Source organism: Syngnathus floridae, chromosome 20, assembly GCF_059516105.1.
Source record: "Syngnathus floridae isolate MCC-2025c chromosome 20, RoL_Sflo_1.0, whole genome shotgun sequence".
Lineage (NCBI taxonomy): Eukaryota > Metazoa > Chordata > Actinopteri > Syngnathiformes > Syngnathidae > Syngnathus > Syngnathus floridae.
In genome coordinates, this window is record NC_142432.1 from 3308807 (window position 1) to 3324635 (window position 15829).

A 15829-nucleotide genomic window follows, 5' to 3' on the forward strand; every position below is an offset into this window, starting at 1 on the left:
AAACCTAGTTTGAAACCGTAACCTTGGTTTAACACCCTAGTCGGAAACCCTAACCCTAGTTTGAAACCCTAATTAGCCATAGCAAAACTCCTTGGAAACCCTAGTCGAAAACCCTAACCCTAGTTTTGAAAGCCTAGTTAGAAACCCCTCATCTTAGAAAGCCTAAAAGTAGTTTGAAACCCTCGTTGGAAACACTAAACTTAGCTTTAAAACCTAGTTTGAAACCGTAACCTTGGTTTAACACCCTAGTCGGAAACCCTAACCCTAGTTTGAAACCCTAATTAGCCATAGCAAAACTCCTTGGAAACTCTAGTCGAAAACCCTAACCCTAGTTTTGAAAGCCTAGTTAGAAACCCCTCATCTTAGAAAGCCTAAAAGTAGTTTGAAACCCTCGTTGGAAACACTAAACTTAGCTTTAAAACCTAGTTTGAAACCGTAACCTTGGTTTAACACCCTAGTCGGAAACCCTAACCCTAGTTTGAAACCCTAATTAGCCATAGCAAAACTCCTTGGAAACTCTAGTCGAAAACCCTAACCCTAGTTTTGAAAGCCTAGTTAGAAACCCCTCATCTTAGAAAGCCTAAAAGTAGTTTGAAACCCTCGTTGGAAACACTAAACTTAGCTTTAAAACCTAGTTTGAAACCGTAACCTTGGTTTAACACCCTAGTCGGAAACCCTAACCCTAGTTTGAAACCCTAATTAGCCATAGCAAAACTCCTTGGAAACCCTAGTCGAAAACCCTAACCCTAGTTTTGAAAGCCTAGTTAGAAACCCCTCATCTTAGAAAGCCTAAAAGTAGTTTGAAACCCTCGTTGGAAACACTAAACTTAGCTTTAAAACCTAGTTTGAAACCGTAACCTTGGTTTAACACCCTAGTCGGAAACCCTAACCCTAGTTTGAAACCCTAATTAGCCATAGCAAAACTCCTTGGAAACCCTAGTCGGAAACCCTAACCCTAGTTTTGAAAGCCTAGTTAGAAACCCCTCACCTTAGAAAGCCTAAAAGTAGTTTGAAACCCTCGTTGGAAACACTAAACTTAGCTTTAAAACCTAGTTTGAAACCGTAACCTTGGTTTAACACCCTAGTCGGAAACCCTAACCCTAGTTTGAAACCCTAATTAGCCATAGCAAAACTCCTTGGAAACCCTAGTCGAAAACCCTAACCCTAGTTTTGAAAGCCTAGTTAGAGACCCCTCATCTTAGAAAGCCTAAAAGTAGTTTGAAACCCTCGTTGGAAACACTAAACTTAGCTTTAAAACCTAGTTTGAAACCGTAACCTTGGTTTAACACCCTAGTCGGAAACCCTAACCCTAGTTTGAAACCCTAATTAGCCATAGCAAAACTCCTTGGAAACCCTAGTCGAAAACCCTAACCCTAGTTTTGAAAGCCTAGTTAGAAACCCCTCATCTTAGAAAGCCTAAAAGTAGTTTGAAACCCTCGTTGGAAACACTAAACTTAGCTTTAAAACCTAGTTTGAAACCGTAACCTTGGTTTAACGCCCTAGTCGCAAACCCTAACCCTAGTTTGAAACCCTAATTAGCCATAGCAAAACTCCTTGGAAACCCTAGTCGGAAACCCTAACCCTAGTTTTGAAAGCCTAGTTAGAAACCCCTCATCTTAGAAAGCCTAAAAGTAGTTTGAAACCCTCGTTGGAAACACTAAACTTAGCTTTAAAACCTAGTTTGAAACCGTAACCTTGGTTTAACACCCTAGTCGGAAACCCTAACCCTAGTTTGAAACCCTAATTAGCCATAGCAAAACTCCTTGGAAACCCTAGTCGAAAACCCTAACCCTAGTTTTGAAAGCCTAGTTAGAGACCCCTCATCTTAGAAAGCCTAAAAGTAGTTTGAAACCCTCGTTGGAAACACTAAACTTAGCTTTAAAACCTAGTTTGAAACCCTAACCTTGGTTTAACACCCTAGTCGGAAACCCTAACCCTAGTTTGAAACCCTAATTAGCCATAGCAAAACTCCTTGGAAACCCTAGTCGAAAACCCTAACCCTAGTTTTGAAAGCCTAGTTAGAAACCCCTCATCTTAGAAAGCCTAAAAGTAGTTTGAAACCCTCGTTGGAAACACTAAACTTAGCTTTAAAACCTAGTTTGAAACCGTAACCTTGGTTTAACACCCTAGTCGGAAACCCTAACCCTAGTTTGAAACCCTAATTAGCCATAGCAAAACTCCTTGGAAACCCTAGTCGGAAACCCTAACCCTAGTTTTGAAAGCCTAGTTAGAAACCCCTCATCTTAGAAAGCCTAAAAGTAGTTTGAAACCCTCGTTGGAAACACTAAACTTAGCTTTAAAACCTAGTTTGAAACCGTAACCTTGGTTTAACACCCTAGTCGGAAACCCTAACCCTAGTTTGAAACCCTAATTAGCCATAGCAAAACTCCTTGGAAACCCTAGTCGGAAACCCTAACCCTAGTTTTGAAAGCCTAGTTAGAGACCCCTCATCTTAGAAAGCCTAAAAGTAGTTTGAAACCCTCGTTGGAAACACTAAACTTAGCTTTAAAACCTAGTTTGAAACCCTAACCTTGGTTTAACACCCTAGTCGGAAACCCTAACCCTAGTTTGAAACCCTAATTAGCCATAGCAAAACTCCTTGGAAACCCTAGTCGAAAACCCTAACCCTAGTTTTGAAAGCCTAGTTAGAAACCCCTCATCTTAGAAAGCCTAAAAGTAGTTTGAAACCCTCGTTGGAAACACTAAACTTAGCTTTAAAACCTAGTTTGAAACCCTAACCTTGGTTTAACACCCTAGTCGGAAACCCTAACCCTAGTTTGAAACCCTAATTAGCCATAGCAAAACTCCTTGGAAACCCTAGTCGGAAACCCTAACCCTAGTTTTGAAAGCCTAGTTAGAAACCCCTCATCTTAGAAAGCCTAAAAGTAGTTTGAAACCCTCGTTGGAAACACTAAACTTAGCTTTAAAACCTAGTTTGAAACCGTAACCTTGGTTTAACACCCTAGTCGGAAACCCTAACCCTAGTTTGAAACCCTAATTAGCCATAGCAAAACTCCTTGGAAACCCTAGTCGAAAACCCTAACCCTAGTTTTGAAAGCCTAGCTGCTAGAATTTCTTTCAAAAATGAATGTGCGGTTCAATCTCATGGCAAATACTGAAGGAGAAAAGTCTACCTGCAAACAAACAACAAAACACATGGTTTTACTTCACTCCTGTTCCTACATAGGGTTAAAATTTTGCACCCTTCCAATGCCCCCCCCCATCCCCTCCTTTAAACCTGATCCAGATCACAGTCTCTAAGCTTAGCTTAACCACAACCTCATTGCTTTTCCTTCAATGTTTCCAGCTCTGTGTGCTTGCTGGCATCTTGCACTCCTCGAAGCTCCAGCCTTCTGCAGCCATTTTTTCATTTATCCAAGAACCTGAACTCATAACTATATATTCTAATATCTGAGAACATCCACATTCTATGAAAACGATTAAAAACGTTGACAACTTATTTGTGTTAAGCAGATGCAAGTATGTTTCCACACTCTTCAAGAAATCAACAGAAGATGGCCAACCAGAGTGATCTTCACAAAGAACGCAATTCGGTCCCAACCAAGTTCTGATCATTCTTCACCCTCACGTTTGCTTTATGAGCACTTACTAAGCACTCATTCAGCCAAAGCAATCCGCTGAGTGTGGCCGGGGTTTGTCGCATTTCCATTTACCAGATAGCCGTGATCTTGCATTGTCAGCTTTTAAGAGCTAATCAGCAAGAAGGGGAGACAGTATATCTATGAATGCAGTGTTGGAGCTCACACACAAAACAGGAGGACATTAGTCATTTTCATAACGGCTCAAGAAGACCTTTGTGAACTTGTGAGGATCTTGTTTTCTCGGTGGTGAGGTCATTGATGGTGGCTGGAGAGCAAAGAAATCTCAGTGCCTCATTGAAAATATTCCATCCATCCATCCATCCATCCATCCATCCATCCATCCATCCATCCATCCATCCATCCATCCATCCATCCATCCATCCATCCATCCATCCATCCATCCATCCATCCATCCATCCATCCATCCATCCATCCATCCATCCATCCATCCATCCATCCATCCATCCATCCATCCATCCATCCATCCATCCATCCATCCATCCATCCATCCATCCATCCATCCATATGGAAATAAAAAACAAACCACAAAGCGGTCTTCAACAAAACTTTGCCAACTTAAAATACAAAAACACTGACAAAAATCAATTAGCATACATAATTACAAATGGCAACTATTAATGGATAAGCAAAGCACCTTGCTACGAACTTTAATCCGGACTTGCCTGCATACTTTAAAAAGCAATAAAAAAAAATGGTTTAAAAATCGGCGACACAGTAAGCCGCAGGGAACAATATCATTCACTTCTAAGGTAAACAAGTTGAACAAACTTGTGTATGGAAAAAAGCAAAAACAAATTACATTAAACATGGAAAAAGTCAACGCCTCTGGGAACAGAAGAAAAATGCCTTCTCAAATTAAGCATCATTGCTACTGTCGAGCTCATCCTCCACTTTATTGCTATTTGTAAGTCTGTAGAAACCTGAGGGAGGGATGGAACAACCACAAAAGCAAATCATTCTTCTATTTTCCCTGGCTGAGAGATGCTGTTCAAGAGGGGGGGGGAAGAAAAAAAAAAAGAAGGAAGAAAGAAAGAAAACAAACGTGTCGGCTTCTCTTGTGGAGCGAGGCGTCAGATGCGGTGGTGGGGAGCCTGGAGCGCCTTCTCGTGCCAACACATCTACATGTCATCTTAGTTTAGACACACCTTGGAGAATGTGACCTCTTTCCAACAAGCTCGGCCCGGCAGGAGGTCCGGCCCCAGATTGTTGCTAACCTGCGTGCAAACGTGTGAGTCACCGCCACATGGTTGCTAAGTGTACTTTTTTGCGTCTTGGTGATATTTGAAGCAGTTGCAGGATCCATCAAAGTATTGAGATGATGTCAAACTCATTTTCATCATGGGCCACATGGTAGATTTCTTATTCAAACCAATAGTGCAATCTGGAGGAGTCCAAATATTACAAGTGGTTCATGAAGCAAATTTGAAGCTTCATTTTCCAATCACTATTGCTTCTTTAGGCTCTTCTGATTTAGTTTGCTGCCATCTTGTGGAATTTAAATGTAATTACCAACCACTTCTCATTTTTTTTGCTATTTTTGCTCATATCCTTGACTGGACCAGGTCTGGCCCTGGAGCCTCACCTTTAAAACCTGCAGTTTAGTACTTGTGACACTTGCTTACGAGCAAAGATGGCCTGTGGTTAAATTCCCCTAGGGGGGAACCATGTCCGTATTAGCTTTTTTTTTTTTTTTTTTTTACACCGCTGGATTTAAGATGGCACCTTAGCAGCAAGGGGGCATCCGTGATGGCCCGAGGCATGAGAGGAGCGTGGTACTGAAGACAGGCAAAGCAAAAAAAGGCACTCACCTGTGTATAAAAGGGATAAGCAAAGTACAGACACAGCAGAATCCTCCTTCCTGTCTACCATTTGGCCTCCGGCATTGAGGGATAACTGAATTACAGTAGCAACAAAAAGCTCATCTCACTTCCTCTCGGTGGGGGGTCACAATATGTGTGTGTGTGCCATGTGGCCATTAGTTCAAGCTCAGCATGGATTCAGGAAAACATGTTATCCAGACAGAGTTTATGTTTACATGATAAAAATGAAGGCGTTGAAAAATACGTGTGCAGCTTGTTTCCATGTGCACGCCGGGGTCCACACGTGTTTCGGCACCTCCGCTGCCACTCAACTTGATGCGCTGTCATCTGAAATGAGTTGACTGGCGTTTGTAGGTTTTCTAGAAACAGATGGAAAAAAAAAATTACAAGTTTTTTTTTTGTTGCATTCCAAAATCTTTGGAGTGACCGCAGATAACGCAATGTTCCATGACATGTGTCAAATTCAATTTAAATATTTTGGAGACAACAGGGTACCTGTGCTGCCAACCGCCTGAAGAAACCACCAAATGACCATATATATATATATATATAGTGGCAAAATAATGATTATACCTGGGGGTAACAAAATAAAAGGGGATAAAACTTGCTAGAACTTAGTGGGTGACTGAAATAATATAATCTACATCACTGCATTTGCGTGGTAAAAAAAATAAAAAGGCACAAAATAATGTGAGGATTCAAAAGCAGGCACTGATTTGGAAAAGCTCCATGTTGAATTGTTTTCTTGAGGTTCTCTTTTCCATCTGTGTCTCCAATGTGGTCAAGACTGGTTGACTGGAGCCCGGGTTCTCTTCCAAGTCCCTGAGAAGTTTGAGGTTGGTTGCTTGTGTGGTTTTGGTTTTGAAGTGCAGCACGTTGCCTCCCACCCGTATGGACTTTTTGTTTGCTTGTGTGCTTTTCCTTACATCTAAGCAGACCCGGGTGACCTGTAGGCGGCACATCTTGCATTCCGACCCACTTGGTAAAAAGCACCATCATCCCGTGAGTTAACTTCCAAAACTTTTCCAAGAAGTTATTTCTTTTCATCAATTTTCCCTGCCTTGTGTGTCTTGTGATAAAACCTCACAGAAGCTTTTCTGTCTTTTTAACAGCCAGACTGAAAAAAAATTAATGTTAGCTTTAAAGGATGACTTTTTTGCAAACCAGTGCCCAAAAACATGTTTTGGGCAGCCTATTCAGATGTCGCACCAGATGGAAGCTGTGTTGTGAGCAGGCTGGTAGAGACATTCTGTCACTGTTGTCATTGCCGCATGCCTGCTCGTGGACATCAACACACACAAAAAAAGAAGCTTTTGAATTTCTTATGTACAGCAAAGATCTGTGTTTAAATAGACATGCGTTCAAGTCTTTTGCTTCTTTCAATTTAATTTACCTGCTTTGAATACGAGCCGGGGATTGCATTTATGCAACGGCTGCTATTTTCTTCTTTGACTGCTCTGCTACTTTGCATCAAAGTGGAGTTAGAACTCAAAGAGTTAAGCAAAAATATTGGGACATTGCCGCTTGATATAAACCTTTGTGGAACAACTTAGGGTTGGCTTCTTTTTTTTTTTCATGCGCAGAACCATTGACGAGGATTTGTGAGCGTTGGCAATTCGTTTTGACTTCTATCTGCACTTTACAGCATGATATATACATTTGCCACTCATCTTCACTTTGCATATTTAGATGAAGAGAAGTAATGAAGAGCTAACAGCAGACAAGAGGGCATTTAGTCAAGTGAGGAGCATTTAGAGGGGGGGGGCACTTGAGAGCAGAGTCAATCTCGTCAAGCAAATCCCAGAGAGATCTCAACTCGCATCATCTGCTTTTGTGTTTGATATGACATTTAAAGTGCAGGCTAAAAGTAAAGATGTGGAATAATAAAATCAAATCAGTTTAGCACGCCTGCTTTACATTTCCTGTTTTATATTTTTAAACTAAGCGAACCTTTCCAAAAGTCAAATCTGCAGGATGGTCAGAGGAACATGCTTCTCTGCAGTCACTGACTTACAAGATGAGCTCAAATCAAATCAGGCCAGGCTGAAGGGAACAGGGAGCCCTGCTTAAATCCGGTTAAACGTGTCTAATCTAATGTCAATGAGAAATGAGTCACCTCTGAACCTCTGAGTGCAGGTGATGACCCAGAAGGTCCATATGTCTCGAAAGCACCTATGCTTCCTTGGAAAGGATCCAAGCATGAATTCTACGTGTGGCTTTCAGATAGCCGTAAACATCTGTCTGCCACAGAGCACCCCTGGGGAACGGCTGTTTTTTTTTTTCTTCACCATCAACAGATGCATTTTTGGCCATCACTCATCTCCGCTCATACGTGGGTCACTAAACATCAATCTGAAGGTGATTCGAAAGCAACCTAACATGATTTCTCTGTGCGCGAGACTGTCGAAAGGCCAACTGATTAGCATAATGTTGTCACGGGCTTGTATGATGGATACTGGCGGGAAAATCATGGAATTTTTTTTCTTCTGGCAAGAAGAGGTTTCTCTATCAAGATGGTTGGTCATTCGAGTGATTGGTTAATGAAGTATGTCTCTTTGGGAAATACAGAGAGACAATTCTGCACAATTTGTAATCGATCCATCAGAGCCCAAACACTTTGCAAACCGTACATGTTTCTCTTAAGCTGTGAGAAAAAGGAAAACGTTGGCTGGAGGTTCCTTGTTTTAAGTGTGATCTGGGAAATGGGATCTCATTCTCTCAAGCTCGGTGGAAAACAGGTGCACTCTCAAGTTCTTCTCTCCTGTCGCATTTCTTGTGGCTCCAAAAGTTGAGCCAGCACCTGTTAACATTCCACACTGCTTGTGAAATTGAAATGCTAGAAAGAGTCACGGCTTCTCAACAATGAAAATGTAAACTGAAAGTAAATCACACCTGTTTTGCCTTGTCACAGAATAAATTAAAATTATTATGACAAAAAAAAATTTCTTAGTTACAACCATACTTAATATTTTTCATTTGATAGTTTTATATTTATGGCCTTTAAGAACAGCGACCCAATCAGAGCAAAGCTTATTTACAAATCAAATATTAATAATAATAATAATAAAATAGATAATTTCCAAGCGTTATCTTTCAAACCCGATGAAAAAAAAGATAAATAAATAGATAAAATTATTATGTGAACTTTTTTTTTTCCAATTAGTGAGGTTAACCTCGCAACTGGGACTCACAACATCTATGTTGTTTGTAATGGAGTAATATTGACAGTTCATTTTGGGTGATGCTCTACTTTGGCCTCATCTGGAGGGGGAGACTGATGTCATTTCTAATGTGTGTGTTGGGGGGGGTCCATGGGGATGCAGGGAAGAAGGGATGAAAGAAACCAGATCCTTTAGGTGCACTCTCCTGCACTGACAGTGGGCCGAGGTTAATATGGAGCCACCTGCTTCATGTGTACTGCTTGTGATATACAATACAACTTGGTTGCTTAACAGTCTGCCAAATAAAAGAATAAGCTGATTGTGCAAAAACGTGCTTTTTGCGTCTTTGTGTGTGTGTGTGTGTAGGAAGGAAGGCGGCTGACAGTTACGGTGACTTAATACCACTTGATATTTCATGGCTGGGGGAATGTGGCGGCACTCCCTGCTTTATGGAGCTGGCCTGGATTATTTAGTTGGATGGAGTCGTGCCCAGAGGAACAGCTGAATGATGTCATGCATCACACACACACATGCTCATACTTACAAGCACACACACACACATGCACACTTGGACACTGTAACTCAAACTTGAGGTGTTGGCTAGGATTGGTGTTCAGAAGGGATGGCTAAAGTATGGCCTGCGGACCAAAGGTGGTTCGTGACATATTCTTAAAAATATTTTTCGTTTTAGAATACTGTAAATTAAACTTTTATTGTTGTCCAACAATGGAAAAAAAAAAACAGATTTGCCTTCATTGTGCTTCTTATTTTTTGATAATGAATGGTAGCATGAAAGAAGATTATGATTTTTTTTTTTTTTAACATAGTATGATTTTTTTTTACATTAAGAGTAAGCATAACTGTTCCAACTTTAAAAAAAAAAAAGAATATTGCTAAATGTCTACACTGATATGTTTTTACCTTATTTATTAAAGTTTATGCGTGGGAAAAGTTTGGCCGCCTAAATTCAGAACGATTTGAGTGATGCCGGGTAATCAAAGTGGGAGGGCGGAATTGGTTCTGGGGGTGGTGAGGTTTACTAATAAGCGCCTGAGTGGATTTCACAACAGGAAAAGGCGTGGTGGCGGAGGTGAGGGCGATGAGAGTCGGGACGCTGGGGAGCAGATGTGCATTTGGAGGGTGGGCGCTTTTAAGAGGGTCTCACTTTGCCGCTAAGCTGACCTCAAGGGGGGCACGTGCAGCGCCACTTACAGTACAACATTGTGTTTATTGTTACGTGCATGATCAATGTCAAACACTGGATGGATAAAATCCCCTCAGTCTCCTCAGCAACAACGGCGTTCTCTGCGTCTTTCCTCTGCTTCATACGAGAGCCTAAATATGGAAACGGTGATTGGAAATTGTTTAGACAACCTGAAATGGTTTATCCCGAGGCTGTGCACAGCTCACAGATCAAAGCGGAGGAAACATGAATCATACAAAGTTTCTGTACGGAAACAAGGCCTTTCTTCCTTTGACATACACGTTGTACGTTCTGGCACAATGTGAAGGAAAACAAAGAGGGAGAGAGCGCGACTTTATTTGCTCTGACTTTTTCTTCCGTTTGATCCGTCTGTTTGTCTCCTGTCACAGAAAGCTCTCACAACAATGAAGCGTGCGCAGTCACCCAGAGCGACCCGGCAAAGGAAAATGACGATTCCCTTAAGAGATCACTTTAAACGCCTTACCTCTCACTCTGCTACTCCTTCATGTCTTTATCCTCTTTGTCATCCCTCGTCTTCTCGGCTCTCCGGGGGCGCAGCATCTATTGCAGAGTCTGCATCCTGGACTTTCTCTTTTGCTCTCCTGGGAAAAAGAAAAAAAAAAGCATAAAAGCAAATGGACTGATTCCTCCACGAATCCTCTTCAAGTATTTGGATTTAAATATGGAAAAACTTTCTATATTCTACCTGTTATCAACCTGATTGTGTTTCTCAGTATGGAGGATATTTCCCACGTTTTTAAGATTTAAATTCTCCAATGGTCAATATAGAGGAAGAATGCTTGGCAGGCAGCCTTGAAACAGCTGCACGTTGACTTTAACTAGGCAATAGATGTGTGTCTAACACGTTACACAAGTCTCAGGGCAACAGTGGAAACATAGAACGAGTCATCTGGGGAATACCGGCGCACATAAGTGTAATCCAAAAAGTCCAGTTTAGTCACGTCGAAACAAAATAATAGCGCATTTAAAGTTCTTTTGCCCTCCTCATGTGATTGTGAATGCTATCAGGAATATTCACCAAAGAATAAAACATTTCTTCTAAGGTTGCTTACCTTCTCAAGGAAGCTGTGTTATCCAAGTCAGCAGAGATGGTGTCATCCTTCCATTCCAGCACACCACTCTGGAGTGATGTCACTGCTTGACGAGGGCAGAAAAGCAAACTTTAGAAAGCCTAACGAAACATGCACTTTATACAGTTCATTTTATTAGCAACCATCGCTTCAAATCCAACTCTGCAGATGGTCATTTCATGGTCACTTGAACATACAAGACGTTCGCAGCCTGATTGTGTCACCCCTTGTGATGCTCCAGTTAATCGGCTTCTGTTCAAAATGACTGAACAATGACCAGCTTTGTATCTGAGTCACATGGTCATGGTGATAATTTGGTCAGGTTTGCCGAACCCTACGCTCAGTCACACGAATACACACCGAAAAAGAAACTCTGAAGCTCCACTAAATAACTCTCATTTCTTGTCTGCCATTAACTCATTCAGTGCCATAGGATATTAACTTGGCAGTGAATGAGTTAAAAGGGAGGATGGAATTAAAAAGACAGCAAATGATGTCATTTTCCTGGTGTGAAGCCCACCTAAGTGGTTGCGCAATTATTTTATACAACAACACCACTGCAGACATTTATTCTAACACGGAAGATGATCATATGCAGCGCCATGATCTCCACCGTGCAATATTTGCCTCACCTCATTGACTTCACGGTACAAGGAGCGGTTAAATATTTAATATGTGCTCCCCCCCCCCTCACAGGTGTAACTCACTACTATAATCTCGGCCACCTCGGTGCCCGACAGTAATTATAGTCGAATTAACTCGAAGAGGCAAGAGAGTCAAAGCTTGCTTTTATATCTGCTTGCCAGTTTATAACCTGCTGCTGCTTCTGCTCGCAAACTCTTTGCGGTTATTCGTTCAAGATATGACCCAGATGAGGAGTATTTCCCCCAAACTCATGAGCAGCGTCGTTAATCACCGCACTCCCGACACGTAGCAGAAGAACAATAAATGGCAGTGTTAAGCATTTTCCAAAAATGGGAGCCTAAAAGCCAGCGAGCAGACAATTGTGGAGCTCTAAAACAGTGACAGTGGGCGTCTTGCTCGAGCATCAAAGCGAGCGCTCACAAAGACACAACGAGGAGGCTATATGCTTTTTATACAAGTAGCCAATTGTGATTTTAATCCATTTAGGTGCGTAGCTCGTCCCCCAAAAAAGATCCCTGAATATGTAAAGTGAGTAATAAAGCAAAAGGAATGCACGTGCTGTACCTTAATCCCACACACTCATTTTTTGTCACTAATCTGACAGATTAACAGTCTTTTATTACCTGAATACGCCGCCTTCGACATCCTTTACCTCTTGGAGAATCCTGTTTAGAAGTATTTAAGTTCTCAGAGCATTTCTTCACGCTTCCTGAGAACCTTTTATCTTAGACAACAGATGAATAGGATGTGTGGAGAGAAAAAAAAAGGTAAAATGCTACCTCAGCTAACTAAGGTAGAAGACCTTGTAACTTTTTAAAAGTCCTGCCAAGTGCTTGTACTGGAAAGCCAACTTTAAATCCACATTCTATTTCAGAGGATCCTTTTTTCCCCCTTCATGGATGATGACAGTAAAACGCTGTTGAATTTAGAAAGCAAGGGACTTCAAAGGTGCAACTTTTTCATTTATTTTGCTTTGTATACGAAATGTGAAAAGCCGAGTTTGTATTAACAGTAATCCTCTCAGTTATACTTCCCTGGCTAAATAGGAATCGGTGTCAAGGAAGTATGTCGAGTCAAACTTTGAATCTTTATTAGAGGAAGTCGTTGCTTCTTGCGAATGTTGATTCAAGGATTTTTTAAGGATTGAAAACTCACCTACTCGCGTTTATTATAGCCTAGCCAAAAGCATTTCACCACCTTTCAAAAATGGAAGGTTCTCGCGATGAATATTTCCAGTGAAACGAAAGGTTGTGAATGATTCACCGCGGGTGTTATCTTGTGAATTGAATAATCAGCAGATAAAAATTTCAAGGGAACAACCAGGGTGAGCAAAAGCCCAAGTGTTTGACTCAGGTTCTTTCCAGCGGGAACAAGCAGGCGTGTTTCTATCAATGTTTTCAGAATCGCCTCAACCGCACGGCTTGTTCACGCGAGCTTCGGAAGATGATAGAAAATCTCCAAGGTTGGATTGAGTGGGCGGAGGTGAGTTTTCTCGAAACAACTGTGGGAGAGGTGATTGTTTCCCACAAGTCTTCAGGGATTCCCCTTCTCCTTCTCGGCAGTAAAAGCACCACTGATGGACGTCTATGTTTGGCAGGTGCTCATATATACTTGGCGCCTAGCCTTGCCCACAACTGTCAGGACAGAGTGCATGGCGAGAGAGCCGAGAACATTACAATTCACATTATCTCGCAACAATAGGCTATTTGCTGCCTGTTGCAGTCCACAGGGGCTTATCAGAAGCTGCCAAACTTTAGGAATGGAGAGCATGGAAACTTCATGAGGTGGATGATGGGGTGGGTGGTTTTAGAGTGGGTGGAAGATGAACTAACCTGGCCGCTAATGTAAGCTGGAAGAGCCATGAGGTTTATTTCTGATTGAAACCAAAATGCAGTCATGCAAAAGTGGAAGAACTAACTTTGTTGGCCCAAACTATTGCACCAGAAGATATTTTTTGATGAGAGAAGGCCAGTGTTTATATATTCATAATCATGTTTGCTATTATGTGTATTTTTACACATCTGCTCGCAAGGCTGTACTCTCCTGACCTGTTGATTTAGATGCTACAAGTATTGCAATCATTTTCTGGCCAGTTGAATTATAATTAGTAACACTGATTACATAAACACACGGAGAGCGGTTCACCTTGCAGCCCATCAGAACCTTCCAGATATCGAGCCAAATGCTTCACACATCTCTGGAAATACCTTTTCACTGAGTGCCCCTCTTTTTGCTCGCTGTTGCGTAATCGCTCTTGTGTTGTATTATTGAAACGTTTGGCTCCGATTAGAGCAGCAGATGAAACGGCTAAATGCTAATGTGTGATTTCCCGTGGGGCCGCACGGCTTCATGAGCTGCAGGTGTTTGTCGGCTAGGAGGAGGGCTTTTAAAGCACGTCGATGCCAATTACACCCGCCATTGTTTGAATTTCGTGTTAGTCGTCGGGCAGGTGGTCCAGGTTTGCATCAGAAATCCTTCAAACGTATCGACCCCCCCTGCCCCTTATCCCCAACCTGCCGTCTGTTCGCAAAGTGCAGTTTGAAATCAGTCATCTGTTAAATAAGAGGACAGTTGGGTGTAGCAGAAAACCTCTGCTCTCGCCAATAACATGTTTTTGATTATCTTCACATACGCGGGAAAAAAAAAAAAAAAAAAAGCCAGGCACACTTTAACTGGTTTTAAGCGGCTAAATGTATTATTTTTACCACCTTCACTCTTTCTACAAAACCACATTTATGCAACTTCAATCAAAAGGTCGCTTCCTCATATTTTCTCTGAGTAGTGAGGGGTCAGGTGAACTCTTGAATGTACTGGCCACCTCTATTTTAACGCCCCTTCCTCATCTCAGCCCTTTAAAGGACGGCACCACATTTTTTTCTTGCTGTGCTGAGCATGCAAAAGTGCCTTCCGGGTTCTATTCTCTTCTCCTTCATTTATCCCCCCCCCCCTCTCGCCCATTCCATAGTACATCACTGCAAATTTATCACCTCACTTTGTATTTTTTTTCCCCAAAAGCATGCAAAAGGAGGGGAATTATTCCTGGATCCTGACAGGGGAGCCTCAGGGTGGTGGGGAGATGCTTTGGAGAAAAGGGGGGCAAGGTGCAAGAGGTGCGCTTGGTAAAGGGAAGAAGTAAGGAATCTGAGAAAAAAAATGTGACTCATGCAAATGCTGCTGAGGTGAGGAGGGAGGGGAGAGGGGGATGAGCATAATTGATTCTGACGACCCAAGTCAGATGGCGTTCTTCCCAGGGGGGAGACGGTTAGTGGATCCCAGCCAGAGTCACCGTTACGGAGGGGGAGGGAAGTAAAGGGGATGAGGTAGGATGGAGGTGTGGAGAATATCCCACTTGGATACAAAAGTAGCAATAACATAGTAAAAAGGAGAACGGTGGCGAAAAGGACCACATGGTGCCTGCCTCGCTGCAGCCTAATAGGCTTCTCCCCACATTCTCAAAAAAATGAATAAACATAAATTAAGGGTGAATAGTTGTCTGAATAAAAAATAAATAACTGCTGGGTTATTTTCCTAACCCACTTACTTGGTGGCAATGGACTTTGAGCGGATTAGGTTACCAGATTGGTTTGGATTGGGTTGAAGATTGCATTTGGGTGGACTGAAGAATTGAAAATCTCCAAAGGGGACTTCAGCAAGTCTGTTGTGCTGAATTTAAAGGGAATGAAGGGAGCTGCAAGGCAGTTGTGTACACTCCCACAACGGCGCAAACAGCCATTTTTACCTGCACGTGTCTACAAAACACCAAAAAACATCCATTTATGTTTAAAACATCCCCAAAATAAAAACAATGAGGACACTGCACCCAAGTACGTCTCCAACATACGCAAGCAAACATTCAAACACATTTCTATGCAGAAAAAACACTCCTCCTCTTATTACCCACGCACTCACGACTCCTTGGAGCCAGACTGTGTAACTGAATTAGCGATTCAGATGGCTTCTTACTTGCAAACCTTGTTAGCTTTTGCGCTACAGCAAACACAGACATCCTTGTTGTGAGTTGTGTCTAGAACTATTGTATTGATGATGGTTATTAGCCACACGTGTGTGTGCGTGCTCCTCGTGCGGAGAGCGTGTTTGCCCTTCCAGCAGGCCTGATTCATTAACCTCATGTCGGAGACAACTCAGTGAATGTAGGTTACTGCTCAGTAATTCCCCAAAGGCAAAGTGTCGGCATTAGCATCCGGTTATCTCGCCGCATTCCCCCCGAGCTGAGACGACTCCGGAAAGATGCTCTCCGTCTCATTTAAGCCATTGTTGGACACAC

The 15829-nt window shown here is 42.1% G+C and overlaps 1 long non-coding RNA gene across 3 annotated transcripts; it reads right to left on the bottom strand.

The window, feature by feature from the left end:
• Positions 1-4158: 4158 nt before the first annotated feature.
• On the bottom strand, positions 4159-12475 carry LOC148380798 (uncharacterized). 3 transcript variants are annotated; one of them, XR_015854565.1, is made up of 4 exons: positions 12168-12475; positions 10882-10963; positions 10293-10410; positions 4159-5802 (listed from the first exon to the last, which is right to left on the bottom strand). It is a non-coding gene; the product is annotated as an uncharacterized LOC148380798 (long non-coding RNA). The 3 variants fall into 3 exon arrangements; XR_015854564.1 differs by having other exon boundaries at positions 10882-10966; positions 12168-12473; XR_015854566.1 differs by lacking the exon at positions 12168-12475 and adding an exon at positions 11532-11872 and having other exon boundaries at positions 10882-10966.
• Between the last annotated feature and the right edge of the window lie 3354 nt (positions 12476-15829).